The 17,511-nt window shown below is 25.1% G+C and overlaps 1 protein-coding gene across 3 annotated transcripts in view; it reads left to right on the top strand.

Annotated features, from left to right (window-relative positions):
* Nucleotides 1–17,511, top strand: part of tay (tay bridge) — a 494,398-nt gene that overhangs the window by 88,159 nt on the left and 388,728 nt on the right. The window lies entirely within an intron of this gene.

Genomic DNA, 17,511 nt, shown 5'->3' with positions numbered 1-17,511 from the left:
TATAAATTGAAAATAAACATTTTAATGTGTAACAAAACAGAATGAAGTGTGCAGTTTTACAGATGAAGTTAGTATTTACATCACCAGTTCTACAACTAATTTAAAGCTTTTACTGTCATCTGTGAAGAATATTTGAATAGCATATATAACTTTTCAGTGTTAAATATTTTATTCTTACATTAAAAAGTTTTTTAAAAACTCAAAAAAATACTACAAATAATTTATTTCATTAATTTTGTTTAAGAAAATATGTCTAAATCTTTTTTGCTATGAAAAAGTTTGACATTTTTATGTTTAAAATTTTGCACTGTTAAATATTTTATTTTAAAATAACTAATGTAAAGTATTCCAAATATAAATATTTATAATACATTATTCCTAAAAATGTATAATGTATATAATAAAATTTTCTTAGTCTTTTGTAGCTTTTTGTATCCATTATGTAATTATCTTTAATATCTTGATGAATATATTTATATTTACATTCATTACTTTTTACACTGGAAAACTTATATGAATTTGAGATGTCTTGGAAGGGTTATGTAAGGTTTCTGGTTGAAATTCTAAGGAATTATACGAAATATGAATGAACACACACACACACACACAAATATTATATTAGTTTTCACTAGTATGCAGTTAGCCAAAATCAGTAATATTGAGTAAAAACATAAGCAAATTTATTCAACAGAAATAGCTAAAAATATTAGCTATAAACTAGGAAGATATAAATTTTATATTTTATAGAACCATAGATTTGTATTTTTATATGGAATTACTTTTAGATTATTGTTGTTATTATTGTAATATTTTAGAGCTATGATTGTATCACAGATAACAGTATAATAAATCAAATTTATTATTTAATATTTAAATATTGGTATTTTGTCAGTTAGTTTTGAATTTGTATGTGTTTTATTGCTAACATTTTAATTTTTTGCAAAAAATTTTTTTTATAAAAATGTTCTAAAGTAATTATTTGCTGTTTTCTATTATCAAATAAAACAACTTATATATTATGATAATAAAAATCTTTTGATTTGATATGAAAATCATTGATTAATAATGCGTTTGTAATATAGGACAGCATTGATTTTATTTTTATAGCAAATTCTGAATGTATATGAATAATAATTAATTCTAAGTCAAAAATGTAATTTATTTTTAAAAAAGAGCTGTTTAATTGTGTGTAATTAAAATTTTTTAAAAAGGATCCTCATAACTGGGATGGCTTTGTAATTCATTTGATTATCTAAATAATTATCAAACTCCAGCCTATTACAAGTTAATGTGATTTAATGTAGCACATGTATGCTCCTCAAGTGATTTGAAAGTGGACAGCCTGCACAATTCATAATTTTATCTATATAAATTAACATGTTGCCAGATATACATTATTTACAGCATTCTCACAGTTTAATTTAGCACTGAATAACAACAGAAAGATCAAATGAAGTTAAAATGTAAATGGTATATTTTATTTAAAAAAAAATAAATAAATAAAAGTAAAGGCATGGGAACTATTATGTTTAAGTCTGTTTAATGTTAATATTAGTTTGTGTGAAAAATATGGTTTATGGACTTATAACAGAAAATTATATCCTTTTTTTGCAAGATTTTTATGTATTATTTTAAAATATAATCTTGCTGTTATTAAGGACAATATAATCAATAATTGAATAAATCTGTGCTGTTGAAAGTTATTGTAAAGAGAACAGATTAAAAATTAATCCATCAAAATTGAAAAAAAATCTTTCATCAGGGATGTGTTCCAGAAAGAAAAAATTTTTATTTGGAGGAAACATTGCTGTAAATTGTATCACAATTTAAATATTTGAAAGTTATTTATGCCTAGTCTTTCTTTGGATAAACATTAAAGAACAGAAAACCTTTGGGATATAACTGGTAGCTAAGTCTATGATGTTATGAATAATATAAATGAATTTTGAAAGCGTACATTCTTTGTGAATCTATAGCAAGTTATGACTATTTCATTTAGAAAGAAATTGTTTGTTTTTAACAACTTGGTACATAAGTAGTATTTGTTCTTAATGTTGTTTGAAACTGTAGATGGGAAACTACAATTTCTAAATTATTTTTAGAAAGACTCCGTTAAGATGTATTTTTAACTTAAACTGAGGTATTTATTTTAATTCTTTTAGCAACAAGCATCAATCTTATGTTTCAGCGACTTGACATATTCAATTGTGTCCAGTTTAGTTTACTTTTAAAGTATTGTTTAGAATGTTGTTTCAATGATTCTTTAGTAAACATATTCGTAATCTTATATACAGAAGTATTTTAAGTTAAGAACAGGGAGCGTTAGAAAAAAAGACTTGGTCACAATTTCAGAGCCTTGTAAGAGGGCCGCGTCTTTCATCGGCAGCTGTCAGAACATTCAAAGAAACCCTTAGGAAGGAGAATGTGCGGGCGACAGAGTGGAAGGTTTTTCTCCCCATATTTCCGGCCAACTCGACTTGGATGTACCAGGTTCGCTGCATTGTGTTGTGTGTGTGTGTTGTAAGACACCTGTCGATGGCAGGTCTTTGGTACTGGGGGGTTGTGATGTTGTTCAGAGTTTGGTCACGCGAACAGAGCCGTCCAGCCTGAGGCTCTGTAGATTGGATGAAGTAAAAGATATAATTTCCTGATTAGTTAGTTATTAATATCTAATCGAGTGTATAAGATGAATGTCAATTCTACACTTGAAAACCGCTTTCTTAACCTATACGCTTTATCGTTGAAAATTATTATTTTAACTATTTATAGAAAATATGGACAGCACTTAACGGAAAACTCCAAATAATAAACGAATGGAATGTTTTATATAAAAATTCAACTTGGAATATATTGAAATATTACGCATTGAAAGTGCATAAAAGCTATAGCCAAAATGGAGGAAAAACATCAATTTTTATTTTAAATGCAATATTTTGTTCTCATTGTATATTATTATTGCGGTTATAATTATATTATTGCGATTTCGGATTAGGAAGCATGATTTATTCAGTTTTGAAATTGTCATCTATATTAATTCATTTGAATTGTTTAGAAATGAATATGTATATAACGTACCAGAATTGTTAATTCTGACATGCAAAATATCAATTATTGACGATTCCAAGTACAATTTTTACAATAGCGAATTAATAATCAGTAATATATACGAAATAGATGTTCTCCAGATAAAAATTATAATTTGCTTTTTACAATATAATAATGATGATGATGTGATTTGCATTCTAAAGAAATAATTAGTCATTAGTTATTCTAATTTCTATGATGATTATCGTGTATCTTATATATAGTAAAAATAAAAATAAAAAAAAAGCAGACTTATGGTTGTAAAAATCTTAGGTCATTGCTTTTATAGATAATTCACGTTTTAAAGATATATATGTAAGAAAGTCTGTTTATTTCAAACATTTTTTAATAATTGTTTAGCCTAATTTTAACATTTTACTGAACAGAATGAAATAAAGAGAAAATGTGATTCTTCTTGCTTATGATGTTGTTCATATAAATTATGAGTCTTTTTTTTTAGTTCAAAGTTTTTTAGACGACGATACAATGCAGCAAGGTTTCATTTCTAGTTCGCGATCGAAGTTGCTACTTCCGACGAATGCACTTTTATCTTCCGGTTTGTTGCTGTTTGTGCGAATAGGCTTACATTTTGAATTTCTAGGAGAATGGAAGGCGCTACTTTTGCGACAGTCGCGCTCTGATAGTTGAATTATCCGAGCATACATGCAATATGTCAGTGGTTACTACACTGTCGGATGTACAGTTTTGCAGCTGCTGTGCGACGGATTCAACATTTGTGCGTTCTCTTATATTCAGCTCTGCATGAAAGAATAGAAAAATTATATGTTACATTTTCGCTGTTATTATTTAAATTATAATTTATGTAATAATGTCCTTATAACTTACTGCATCAAGATCCGATGCATTGCTATACCATTCCATTACTTTTTCGATCGCTAACCGGAAATGATATCACACAGCATTCTGTTTCTCGTAAACTAAGGCTCCAACATTAAAATTGATTTTGGATGTTTACCTTACATTTTGACGAGAAATAATGTTCTTGTGGAAGAAAGCATCCATATTTGTACCTTAAATATGCCTAAATAAATAAATAAAAAAATTAAATGATTGAAGGATTATTTTAATAATAATAAGTTATTTGATCCTTTAGATTTATTACATTTTTAAATTTCTTATCATTATTGATAGTTCATATATAAAATTTCTTTTATAAATATTTCAATTAAGATAATGTGAAAAGTCCATTAAATTATCGCACTTATTTGGATTATAATTATATTTAAAGGATTTTTCGGAATTATTATTTAATTTTAAAGAATAGAATGAATTATTGTTTCTTTAGTCGTGACAATCCCTTTACCAAACTTATTCATCAAAGAGGAATTCGAAACTATTTTGTAGATTGTCATGCACCCCGTAGAGCTAGTAATACAACTGGAGTGGAAGTGTGCTTTATCGTTAATGATAAAAGTTGAAACCAGCTTCTTTCACTAGTACTGGCTCAGCCAATGACTGTCCTTGCAATCTTCTTACGGTGACTGCCCTGATGGAAGTGGAACAAACCTCATAGGCAATTGACAATATATAACTATATGTAGGAGAAGAAGCTGTAATTATGAATTGTAGTATATTCAGTACGCTACATTTTTTAAGCTTATAAATTTTTAAAAATTATTTTAATATATATATTAATAAAATTTTTAAAATAATTTTTAAAAATTATATATTATATGTATACAGGTTTTAACTTTGTAAAATATTCCATATGTCATACGTCTTTTGGATTCTGTTCTGTTGCTATTACTGCTATTACTCATATACGATAATTTCAAACAATTATTTTCAGTCTCTTAATTGTTTTATGAAATTATTTATTCATGTATTTGATTAATGTATTTAATTAATACGAATATATTTTTATCTTAATTTATTAACATTTAACATTTTATTATCGATTTTAATTAATTTTAAAATTTAAATTGCTTATGTTAAGTACGCAGTGTAACTGGATGCCACCTGTTTGTTTAAATGTTAATTGTTAACTTTTTTAGTTATTTAGTTTCTTTGTTTTATTTATTCCAAGTGTTTAATCGTTGCAAACAGATTAACAACGATTCTGTCAACATAATGTCTGCCTGGCAAAACTATGTATGTAGGATTATCACTTGTGGCTAATTAATTATTTCTGAGATGTCTATCTATACTGGCTCATATTTCTGCTGTTGCTTGTAACTTACAACGGTCGAAACTATGCTTCTCAACAGCCGGATAACATACCACATCTTTGATTTTTTTAACATTAAATTTTTTTTAAACGTCACTGATGTGATAAATGGACACATGTGGGTGCACGGAATGATTAGATGATGACTTAAATTATTTCAAATATTTTTTCCTCTTCACGAAAAAAGAGATTATTTTAACTTATCTAATTTTGCCTTAAGCTATATTCCTCCGCCCTATTGGATTTGACATAAGTGTATATTGGGAATCATTATATGAATGTGGAAATATCCATACATACATATATAATGTTTTATAGAAATAGGATACATTAATAATACATTTAAGAAATTATATATTTTTTTCATAATTTAATTCATTAAAAATAGTTTAAAAATCTGTATTTGAAATTTGTGCGGATAATGTTAAAAATTATTTCCATCATCAAAAATAGTGTTTAGTTAAAGTAATTAAAGATAAGAACTGTGAAAAACTCACTCGAAAATGATATGAATAGATAGATATTCTTAAGACTAGTTGAGAACGTGATTATTATGAGAGACAACAAATAATAATGCAGTAAACTTGGAAAAGTCTTTATCGATTTTAATATGCTTGAAAACACACGTTATACTTATCGCATTTTACGATGATCAAGCTTGAATTTAAGTGTAGAAACATAACTGTTGTTAGCTTCATACTTACGTAACGAATAAGAACAAATATGAGATTTAAAATTATTTTGTCAAGCTGTTTTTAGCCTTATATTATTAAATTCTTTAATATTACCAAATTAGAATCCTTATCATTTGGTTAATGATATTTTATGCTTTAATAACTCCAAATTATTTAAATATTTTTCTGAACTGAAATCATCATTATGGAATTAATTAGTAGATAGGCCTATAAACATTTATTGATTTACGAATTTATTTTTTAAGGAAATGTAATACGTATAAATTATCGTTTTATGTGAATACAGACTTTAAGTTATTGTAAAAATAAATTTTATTTTTTCACTTTAAGTAACAGAAATGTTTTAAAAGAATCGATTTGGAAGAAAATTTCAAGTTAAGAGTTTTTTGTTTTTTCAATTACGATTTTTCACTTTTTACGCTTAATGTATGAAAATATTTATAATATTGATTATTATAATTTATCTATTTTAGGAGGTGCTTGAAATTATTTTTAAATATTAAAATTAACAAATAAATAGGCAAAAACATGTAAGCGAAATAGCTAATTACTAAGTTTTATTTTTAATAAAAATAATAATAAAAATTCTTTCGTACATATCACAGGCTTTTAGAACTTTCTTCGTCTCACTAATTGTGATTACTTTATCGTTTATTAATGACTGCTTTTTAAAAGTTAATGCATTGCAATGGTGCAGCGAGCACTTTGCTTTTTTGTTTCTTAAATAAAACATTAAGGATAAGTTAACATGATATAAATATTAAATTATAAAGCGATTGCTACGAGTAAGTTTTAAACAAACATAACTTATTCTTCTTTTATATTATTGAATAAAATTTTTTTTTATATAAACATAAAAAATGCGAATTGTTTAGAAATCGAAAAATATATATGTTTTAAGACCGTTGAAAATGTTCTAATACTTCAGAAGTATAAATATATATATATATATATATATACCCCGGAAAGTCTTAAAATACTTTCAGATATGTGTGCCTGTGCATATTGTCTTTTTCTATTTGGTAGTCTTGCGAATCATTCCGATATACGACTGGAGGATCTGGGATCAATTCCTATTTATTCCTCATTTTTTGCTTCCAAACTTTTCGATCCACTCACAACAGATGGTCTATCGCAGGCCTAGGCAAACTTTTCAGTTGAAGGGTCATGCACAAATCTGAAATGGAAACCCAGCTACCAAAGAAGTATGCTAAAATGTCATATAAATTTTATAAATTATAATAGAATATATATATATAACTATTCATAATATATTGAATGTAATATACAGTATTTGAAACAGTAAATATGTTAAATGAGGTCACATTTGTTACACATATACTAATTATCAATTTAAAAAAAAATAGTAGCAAATAGTTTGTCATGTTCTCTAAAAAAATGTTTCGGTAAAGCAAAAATAAAAACTTTGAGATGTTATGTTCGTTAAACCACTGTATTTTTCGTAATTAATATAAGAATAATATCAGGATAAACTAAATCTCAAAACGAATACTGTTTAAAAGCCATATAAAACAGTTTTAAAAAATAACAAGATGTAATTTTTATTTAAAAAATTGGTTTTATAGTTTATATGAATATGTTTGTTCACATTTTATTTTTTACTCGATGATATTATATGTATTCTCTCTAACTAATATACGTTCAACCGAACACAAAAAAATAATAAATAAAATGTTTGTTTTTAAGTCGTGGTTCTGTTCTTTAGGAAAGATAGAACTGTTTTTTCCCTGTAAGAATGGAAAGATTGAAATTTTCTTTTTCAATTCTTATATTTGAAGGAAAATGATAATTAGATTTCTAGTTAACATTTATTTTTGTTCTGAGGATAACTTATATTTTCTTTTTAAAAATGTATTTGTGTTTTTAATCTAATAATAATTTTATCCTATCAATTATTTTAAGTTTATTTGCCTTTAATATAAATTATTTAAAAAAAAATGTTTGTCAAGTTCTTCAATGGAAGCATTTATTCTTATTTTTACGCCATAAATAACCGTATAAATTATGTTTATGCTGCGGTAAGATTTACTACATAAAATTAAAATTTTATTCGAAAAAAAATATGTATATATATTTTACATTTAACACTAGATATATTTTTAAATTATTAAATAAATGACGTTTGAATAACATTTCAAAGTTAATATTTTTATTAGACTAAATTATTTTAAGATGGATTCTATAGATTAGAACTATTTTTGTTGTACCATTATAATAGTTTAAACTACTATAGATGATAATTTATGAATTTGCTTTTATTTACTAATTTTCAAATTAATAATAAATTTATAATAAGAAGCTACGTGTAAAGTTACGGATGTTATAATAATACTTCATTAAGTTACTGAAAATTATATTGTTTATTTGTGTAGAATCTATTATTAAACGAATGCATAAAATGCAGTTTTGCATTTCAAAAATAAGAAATTGTTTTGTCATTTAGTTTGTATTAAACTGTTTCTTGCTGATTATACAAAATTATATATTTTAATTTCTTTATTAAATAAGTTTTTTAAACTATAAAACTTATTATTTCGTTATGTGTATAAACGAAAGATAAAAATAAAAAAGTGTATTTTTATTGTTTAAACAATGCAAAATCTTGTTTTTTCCTCTCTTCTTTTAGATAATAAAGTTTACTTAATCTTTCTTAAAACGCTTTGAACTAGACTTCAGCCACAGCCGTTAGCTTTGCTCTAGTTATACAGGTGTAATCATCTTGTAAAGGTCTAGTTGTAAAAATAACATGTTTGTTCTTTTTTACTCTAGATTTACTGGGACAAATAGTGTGCATATAAAACTAAAAAGAACGTTAAAAACCATTTTATTTTTCAATTTCGTGATTGTTCAATTAAGTTTTTATAAGAAATTATATATTTTTCTTAATCCAGAAGTTTGATCTATATGATTACGAAACTGGATATTTTACAATCCATTTAAATATATAAAGATTGGAGTAATAAAATAATATTATTTGATTACTTAAGATTTTAAATTTTTATTATATATTTGTATAGTAATAATTACCATCTAAATATGTTTTTATTTGTGTGAAAATAGTTATATAAGCTTCGTTATGAAATATTTTTCGATGTATAAAATAATTTATTTTTATGTTATTGAAATATTTAATCTTAATATAAAAGTTTTATAATTTGCTTTGTTAGAATAAAAAGAAAAGTACTTTAAATTTTAAATTTTGTAGAAGTTTATTATACCAATTTAAGTAAAATATTCGAAAAGTAGTGCATCCTTATATAAAATAGAATAAATTTGAATTTGATATTTTAAAATTTTATCCAGTAATTGTGAATTAATGATTGACTAATTCTTCATTTAATTATTCATAAAGTTTCTCTATAAGATACCTTTTTCTTCTTAAGTGAAATAAGAAAGTGATGTGTTTTTAATCATTCAAAAACTTTTTTCCTTTGATCGTTTTAATAAAAAAAAGTTCATTGTTTTTTGAATTTTTTGTGTTATTCTTTCTCTGCAAATCTTTTTTCTTTCCAGTAGTAAAAGATCAGAGCTCTAGAGTAGGAACATCATATATTGATCTGTTTGATGCTTTTTCATGCCAGAGATGAGACGTTAAAGGTTTTCCCATTTATTGATCATTTATGTAAACATTTTTATTTAATAAATTCTTTTGTAACAAATAACTAATAACCAGTTCGTCTGCTTTACAGCTATTTAGCTGTCTTCTACTCCAGCTACACTTATTACGATGGCTATATTTCGAACGTTGCTTTATCAATTGGATTCGTCCGATATACAATATAGAGAATTGTTTGTGTTCGCTATCTCCTTGCGTCGAATGTTCAGTCAAGGTGAATGTCCTTGCCAAGCGAACAAGCAGTAATACAGTTAGTTACAGCTAACTGACAGATGCCATGCACCTGTAGTTTTTCCCGAAGGCACGTACAAGAAACGTAATATTTTATATGTGAATTAGAAATATTCAGCTTTAAACCATCTATACGAGAAGAATCAAATGAATTAGTGTTTTTTTTTTAATAAATCGATATTTTAATAATCAATGGTTTCTTTTGCAAGAAGAAATAAAATCTCTAATATCAATATTTACCGAGATCTCTGAAATTTAATCTATTTTACACAATTGTAAAAGATAGATTACAATAACTTATGTTGAATGAATTTATAGAACTTGTAGAAATTTTTAGTAAATTAAAATTATTCACTTTACATCTTGTGTGTTAGTTAAACGTATTCTTTAATCTAACTGTTTAGATAATACAGTAAAATATAAAAATATTAATATTTATATTTTTGTTGGTTTTAAATTAGAGGTGTAGGATCTATTTTATATAAAAAACTCGGTTTTATAATATTAAGTTTTTAGTATAAGTGAATGTTGGCAAGTAAGCTTGTATATAGGTAAAATTCCTCGATTCGAATTGCTTATAAAAATTTTTAAAATAAGTATCCAAGTCTAGAAAATCATTGAAGATTTAGTGTATTTAATGTTGCTCTATATTCACAATAGACAATACGGTTTTGTAAATACCGTTCATGTACTTTTTTCTAATGCTTTATATTTCACTTTATAATAATATAATAAAATATACTCATCCCTTCAAAAAAATGTTTAAATCGTTGACAAAAATACATTCCCGTTCTCTTCTTATATCAAAATATATTTCACACATCTAAATATTATAGTTATAGTGTAAGTATTTTGATTATTCAGAAAGAAAAATTACACGTTTTTTCTTAATTTATTATTAAAATGCATATTAGGAAATAAGTTACGTAGGTATTGCCAACTTATTGTTTTCGTCCAGTGATGCACCCGATTAACAAATACAGTATGTCATTTCATTTTAATATTTTCAACTGAAAACAATTAATTTGTTTTATTTATAAAATTATATAACGATCAACATTTAATTTTAATTTTACGTAAACTTTTAAAAATACCGTACATAGATTAAAGTTAATTTTTAAACTTTTTGTTATGTAATAATTTATTATGACTTGACAATTTATTAGGGCATTGTGACAAGTTTAATTGCCTAAATAGTAATTTTGAAATACTGTTTTTTTTTTCATTCTTGATTTGTCACTAGTGAATATAATTTATCTGATTTTTATCTGAATATGTTTTATATAATACGATTATGAGTAAAAAAAAATATTTAGTTTTTACCACGATTATGAATTTTCTTTTATAATTTATGTATATTTTCATCGGTTGCTTGATCCTAATATTTCGGGATTATTAAATTTGTTAGGTTTTGTGATATAAAGGAAATACTCAGTCGTGTAATGCATATATCCTTGATGCAATTAAATCAAAGTTACTATGACGCATACTGATTCTACATTGAATGGAGTCGAGTTTAGTTTTAAGGTTTGCACGCCGCGGGCTTCTTTAGACTTTGCCAATCACTTAACCGGGTTTTTGGCTGAGTCTGCAACTTCTTTGTTAGTTTAAATTACGTTGGCCGTAGGTTGCTGTAGGAAGAATGCCATTGAAACTGCTGTATATGCTATGTTAACTCCGCTACGCCGCTGCTACAAAATATAGAACAAAGTTAATCGTTTCAAATATTACATTATTACAGTTGATAGATGCTATAAAAGAAGAAAAGGTTGTTTCCTTCCTCTACAAAAAAGAAAGAAAGAAAAAAAATGTTTTGTCGTCGATATTTCCTTTTTCGGATTTTTTTTTCTATGAATGTGGTTTATTTTATAAATTATTTAATTTTAACGATGTTCTTTTATGATCTATTTTAAAATTATTATTATTATTTTTTTCAATTTGAAATTTAAAATTCTAAAATACCATTTTCTTGAAGTAAATTTATTATTTAAGTAAATAGTCGGTAAAGCAAATAAATAAATAAATCCTTCAAACTGTCGAAATGTACAGAATAATTTATTTGAGTCGGTTTAAAATATTTCGTTCTCGAATGCTTTAGATTTAGAATTGCACTTTATATATCAGCTACCAAGCTAATCTTGATCTTGATAATAGGGTTTCAGGATGTAAAGAGACAATATCGAACGATAGATGCAATTCTGTGGAAGAAAATATCTGATTTCTAAAATCCAGTGATTTGGCTATTAGGATTTTTTCCCCTTTCATCTCAGTGAATAATTTCACCAATAATTATGAATTTTATGATGATTAAACGACTTCTCACATTAGTTACAAATTTATTTATTTTTTTATATCTCGTTTATTTATTTAAAAACGCCGTTTTCAGTTTTGGTTGTTTTTATGAATGAATGAATTCTCTCATTGCCTATACCAGGGATGGGCAACCTTTTCCTATGTAAGGCCACATTTTAAAACTTTTGAACTGACGTCGGGTCGCATACAAGAGAAAAGAGGGGGAAAAATGCCGGTAAATCACAATTGTTTATTCATATATAATTATAAATTAGCATATGTATACTTAACTTAGCTTCTGGAACTGATGTAAACGTAATATATCGGAAATATTTGGTTAAATATTCGTCACCCCTAGTTTTAAATTAGTTTCGATGTAGCTGTTAGCCAGTTTCTAGTTTTAATATTTACTAAATTCATTGCAGAAAAAGTATTCACATACATAAGTTGTAGAAAATAACGTTTGAATTTTTGCTGTGTACTTCCTTAAGCTGGGAAATTGATATATTTATTCATATTTTATGCCACTCGGGCCGCAAAAAATATTAAATGGGGGCCGCCGGTTGCTCATCCCTGGCCTATACGATACGGCTGTAATAAAGTTCTTATCAGTTTATAGATAATATTGTTATAACTTAGACTATAAATAATTTTATAAAGAAATAAAATACGATTTCTGAGAGAAATAATATTTATCGCATATAAATTAAATTATATATTTATATATATATACTTTATTTCGCGTTTATTATGCAAATTTACTACATCTAATAAATTTTCATTTCATTTAAAATGGGGCCACAGATTCTTTTTAATTAGTTTTTAAAAATGATTCTGTATAGAAAAACATGTAATATAGAATCAAGTTTTAATAAATATTTTCAAACGATTGCATTGGGAATCAGATGATGATCTCGACTGTGGATGCTTAGAACGTGTAAAAAAAGAACTAAGGGAAAATCGATGCTTTGAGTTTAAATATGGCAGTCACGTACTATTCTATTTATTTACCATGCCAGTCACGATTCAATGACAGATGACTTTAACCTATCTCTCTCTTCTCTTCCGAACTTCTATTATTTCATAACTGTTACAATGATTAGATTCTTTATCCATTCTTGCGTCGTATCCTTTTGACGGTTCTTTGAGATTCATTCTATTTTTAAAATTGAAAACATTTCATATATTGCATATAATTTATAAATGAGGTGTTTTATGTTATTGTTATCGAGAATCTATTATGGATAAACGAAAATTAACAGATTTATTTTCCTATAATTTAATTGCAGCATTAACCTAAGCATGGTCGGTTTCATAAGTTGTAGGTTTTTCATTCGACTATTTTTTACTCAAAACAAAAGATTGTTTATAAAAAGCTTAGATACTTATAGTTAATATCGAAAACCACTTTAACCTAATTTAAGTTATTTTTGATTCCTAAAGATTAAAATTATTTTAAAAAATATTTTTAAATATGTAAAAAATGCTTTTAAAATGTCAAAATTATTTTATACAAAGTTATACCTAATAAAATTTCTTATTTTTTACATTATTATTATTATATTATTATATTCTATTACACAATTGAATTTCATTAGAAAATTATAGAAACTGATTTGACTGTCATTTTAATTTGCAATTTTATCAAGTTGTGAAAGTTAAAATAATTTTATATAGACACACTTATTCTGAAATTTAAAATTGTATTTTGGAAATAATGAAAATATGTTACATTCGATAAAACCATGATATTTCGCAACTGAATTTCTAATAGGCCTATTTTAAATTGTTAAACTGAAAAAAAATAAAAAAGGAAATAATTAAAATTTAAAAATTAACAATATGGAATGAATAAGTTCTAATCTTAGTTTTTCATTTACATTCGCTTTTAAAAATTTATAGTATGATGATCTACTTTCGTAAATTTTATTTTTAAATTTTTCATTTATTTCAATTGAAAGTTTCTATTTATTAATGTTTGATTTAATTATTTATATACTACTATTATATTTTTGTGTGTTAATAAATTATGAATATAATTAACATTCGCATATTTTTATTTATACGGCATAAAATATTCAAGTTTTATGGAATGAATTTATTATTTGAACTTGTGAGAAATGCAAAATAAAAATAATTTTAACGATTGACTGACTTATCGATTTTTTACTTTGTTCGTTAAACGTACTAAAATATTCAAATAATCGTCAGATATTATTAGATTATTATTATTATTATTAGAAATGAAATTTTGATTTTTATTCTTTTTCATATTTTTTGAAGTTTATTATTTAACATTTTACATAAATTTTAATAAATAAAATATATTAAAATTATTTAAGCGAAGTCACTAAGTACAATATTGCCCGGAATATACTTGATTCTGAAGTTTTTTAAAAAGTTATTTAATGTTTGCATTACTACAATATATATTGAGTTTTGCAAAGAAGTTGAAAAAAGTATTTAATAACCGACAGACCATTCACTTAAACAATAGACAGACTCTTTTTAAAGTTCGTATTATAATTGCATTTATTATACAAAGAAATATATATATAAAAAATATCTAATAACCCATTCACTATTAGTGTTCTGCTTAAGGAGAATTGGTTGTCTCACATGGACAGCATTTAGCTTCTAGCAAGGCATACAAAAGTGAAGAGTTCAAGGTCGGATACATTCATAGTTTAAAAAAAATCTTGTAGGAAGCACATCGTTGAATTGACAGTGTCCTCATTCTCTTAAGGTCATCCGTTTGGTAACAGCTGTTAAATAATGCATGATTAAAGATATAACATTCGTATAGGTATTAAATTGATCGTTACTCCTATATCTTTGTTTATTACTGAAACATAAAACATAAATAACTAATTGCTATTTCTATTATAATGAGCTGTCTTTATACTTTAATTCTGAGACTTAGGCATATATTTAATTTTATTATTTAATAAGCTCGTACTAAAATGTAAAAGTAAAGAAAGAAAATATTCCGTTTATAAGGAATTAGAACTCTTTATAATAATAATTCTTCAATAATAAATTCAAATAGGATATCCTCGACTCGTAAAATGATTTTTATTTTTATTTTTAATCATTATAAAAACATTCAAATTATGCTCATTTTAAAACCTTTTAAACGTTTTTAAATCCGTAAAGACGGGTTTAACAGATTTTTTTTCTAAACTTTTATTTTTATGTTTTAAACCGCCAGGTAAATCATAATTTATTATTAATAATAAATATCGATTTTATTTATAGTTATTTGTATCAGATAAAACTAAGAATTACCGTTTTAATAGTACTACTAAGTACCATATTCTCTATATATATCGATATATATATAGTCACAGGATATTAATGAACAGATATTTAAAATTACTAGCCGAAAATCCAAAATATTAATGCATATTATCTTAGTAGAAAGTAGTGGAGATAAAGGATTGCCAAACGGCAATTAATACCTCAATGACATCTTCAGGCTAGAGTTTAGTACGAATCGCTCAATAACATTTGATTATAAGAATCACTCGTTACAAGTAAATTATTCACCTACAGATCCTTAATATTCTCGTTTTCCCCGCGAGACGAAAACAATGAAGATTAGATCCGCTCGTTTATCAATGAAACTTTCTAGAATTTCTATCTAAATTGATTGATGTTTTTATCGAAGGACTCGTATATTAGTCCCGGTCTATAGCTTACTACAATAGTAATCTATAGAACACTACATTAATAAAAGGCTGAGTACCGATGATTAAATAGTAGTATTAACAATCGGTACTTAGGGTTTTTACTAAAATGTTGTTTCTATTGAAAATAGCTCACAACTTTACATCTTGCAATCTTGCATATGTATTAAAATATTAAGTTATTTTTAAAATTTGTCGCAGTTAAAGTTTTCGTGTAAGTAACTGCTGCGAGATAATTAGGATTGCTTATTTTTTTCAAACATACATTTTGCAATTATTCTGCTTATGCATTAGTCCGCAGTCCATTTTGAAGTTATCTTTAGAATTGCAATTTGCATGTATAAATTCACGAATTCTTTTTCTTTTCTTTCGTTCTTTTTCCCTCTTTATCAGAAGTGAAATATGATAGTGTTGGTCAATGGTTTGTTGGAAGAGACGATTTAAATTTTGATTACGCAATTTTTATATTTCGAACCAACAGTTTATTTTTTTATTATACATTTGGTGTTTTAAAAAGTTTCCGTAAAATACTTTATATGAAAATTATATGTTCACAACAACTTTTTTCATTTCTTTTGGATTTTGGAAATTCCCAGTGACCAAAAAAAAGTTTTATCAAAAAGAAAACTAATTCTCGATATTTTATAACAAATAAATCCATTCATTCTTATTCTCAAAATATTTTATTTCAATATAATAAGTAAAATAACAATGTTATACTTATGTATCATGTTTCATTTATCAGAAATATTCAGTAATGATTTAAGATATTTAATATAAACTAATTAATTAACAATATTTTATTCTTTAAATCGATCTCGTCAAGAATATTGCAGATTATTTTGATGTAAGACACGTTAATCCGGTTAAAAATAAACTAAGAATTTGAAGACTAAAAGAAAGAAGAAAGAAAAAGCCTCTTTGATCTTGATTCAGTATGGAAGTAAAAAAGAAAAAAAAAAGAGCATTAGCTTCATTTTTTGAATAAAGTTTAATTTGATAGGGAAATTTTGTCATTCAATCATCGTTTAAATAAGCTGTTTCCACTACGCTTATCTTCAGATTTACTTTTTTTTCCATTTTTTTTAATGCTCCGTCCATTGATTAAAATTACTTTTCAATATGCACTTAAATAACTGCAGGCATTTATAGTTATATATTTCTCACTGTTTAGTGAAATTTTAATTGTATTAAATGTAATCTCCAGTGATTTTTTCTTTATATTTAGTTTTTTATCGTTACTATTTAGTAAATCACTATTCTTATCTATCAAATATATAAAGTTTTGTTCGCGTTTGGAAACTTTTTCCTTAAAATCATAGTTTATTCTTTGTGTACAAATAGGTATTTTATTTACATATTAAATAACCTTCATTGCTATAATGCCTTTTATCTCGCGAATAGTATTTAGGATAATTCTTACGATTCTATTTAAATTCTTACAAAGATGAATTACTTGGATCGTCTCACCATTTAATAATACACTTTATATATTTAAAAACTTACTGTAAATGGCAAATAGTGACAGAAATCTGACAATCGAAATATTTTAAAATATAATTTTTAGTTCAGTTAATTAGACCAATCTTCTAATAGTAATATATTAATTTTAAACATTTTTTTCCATGTTTAAGTAGCAGTACTATTTTACAGATGTATTTCAATATAAATCATTTGTAGAAATGTCTTTTTTCC

This window comes from Centruroides vittatus, unplaced genomic scaffold, assembly GCF_030686945.1.
Source record: "Centruroides vittatus isolate TY-2023 unplaced genomic scaffold, ASM3068694v2 contig_680, whole genome shotgun sequence".
Classification (NCBI taxonomy): Eukaryota; Metazoa; Arthropoda; class Arachnida; order Scorpiones; family Buthidae; genus Centruroides; species Centruroides vittatus.
Note: the sequence above shows the minus strand (reverse complement) of the source record. Positions and strands in the feature narration are given on the sequence as shown.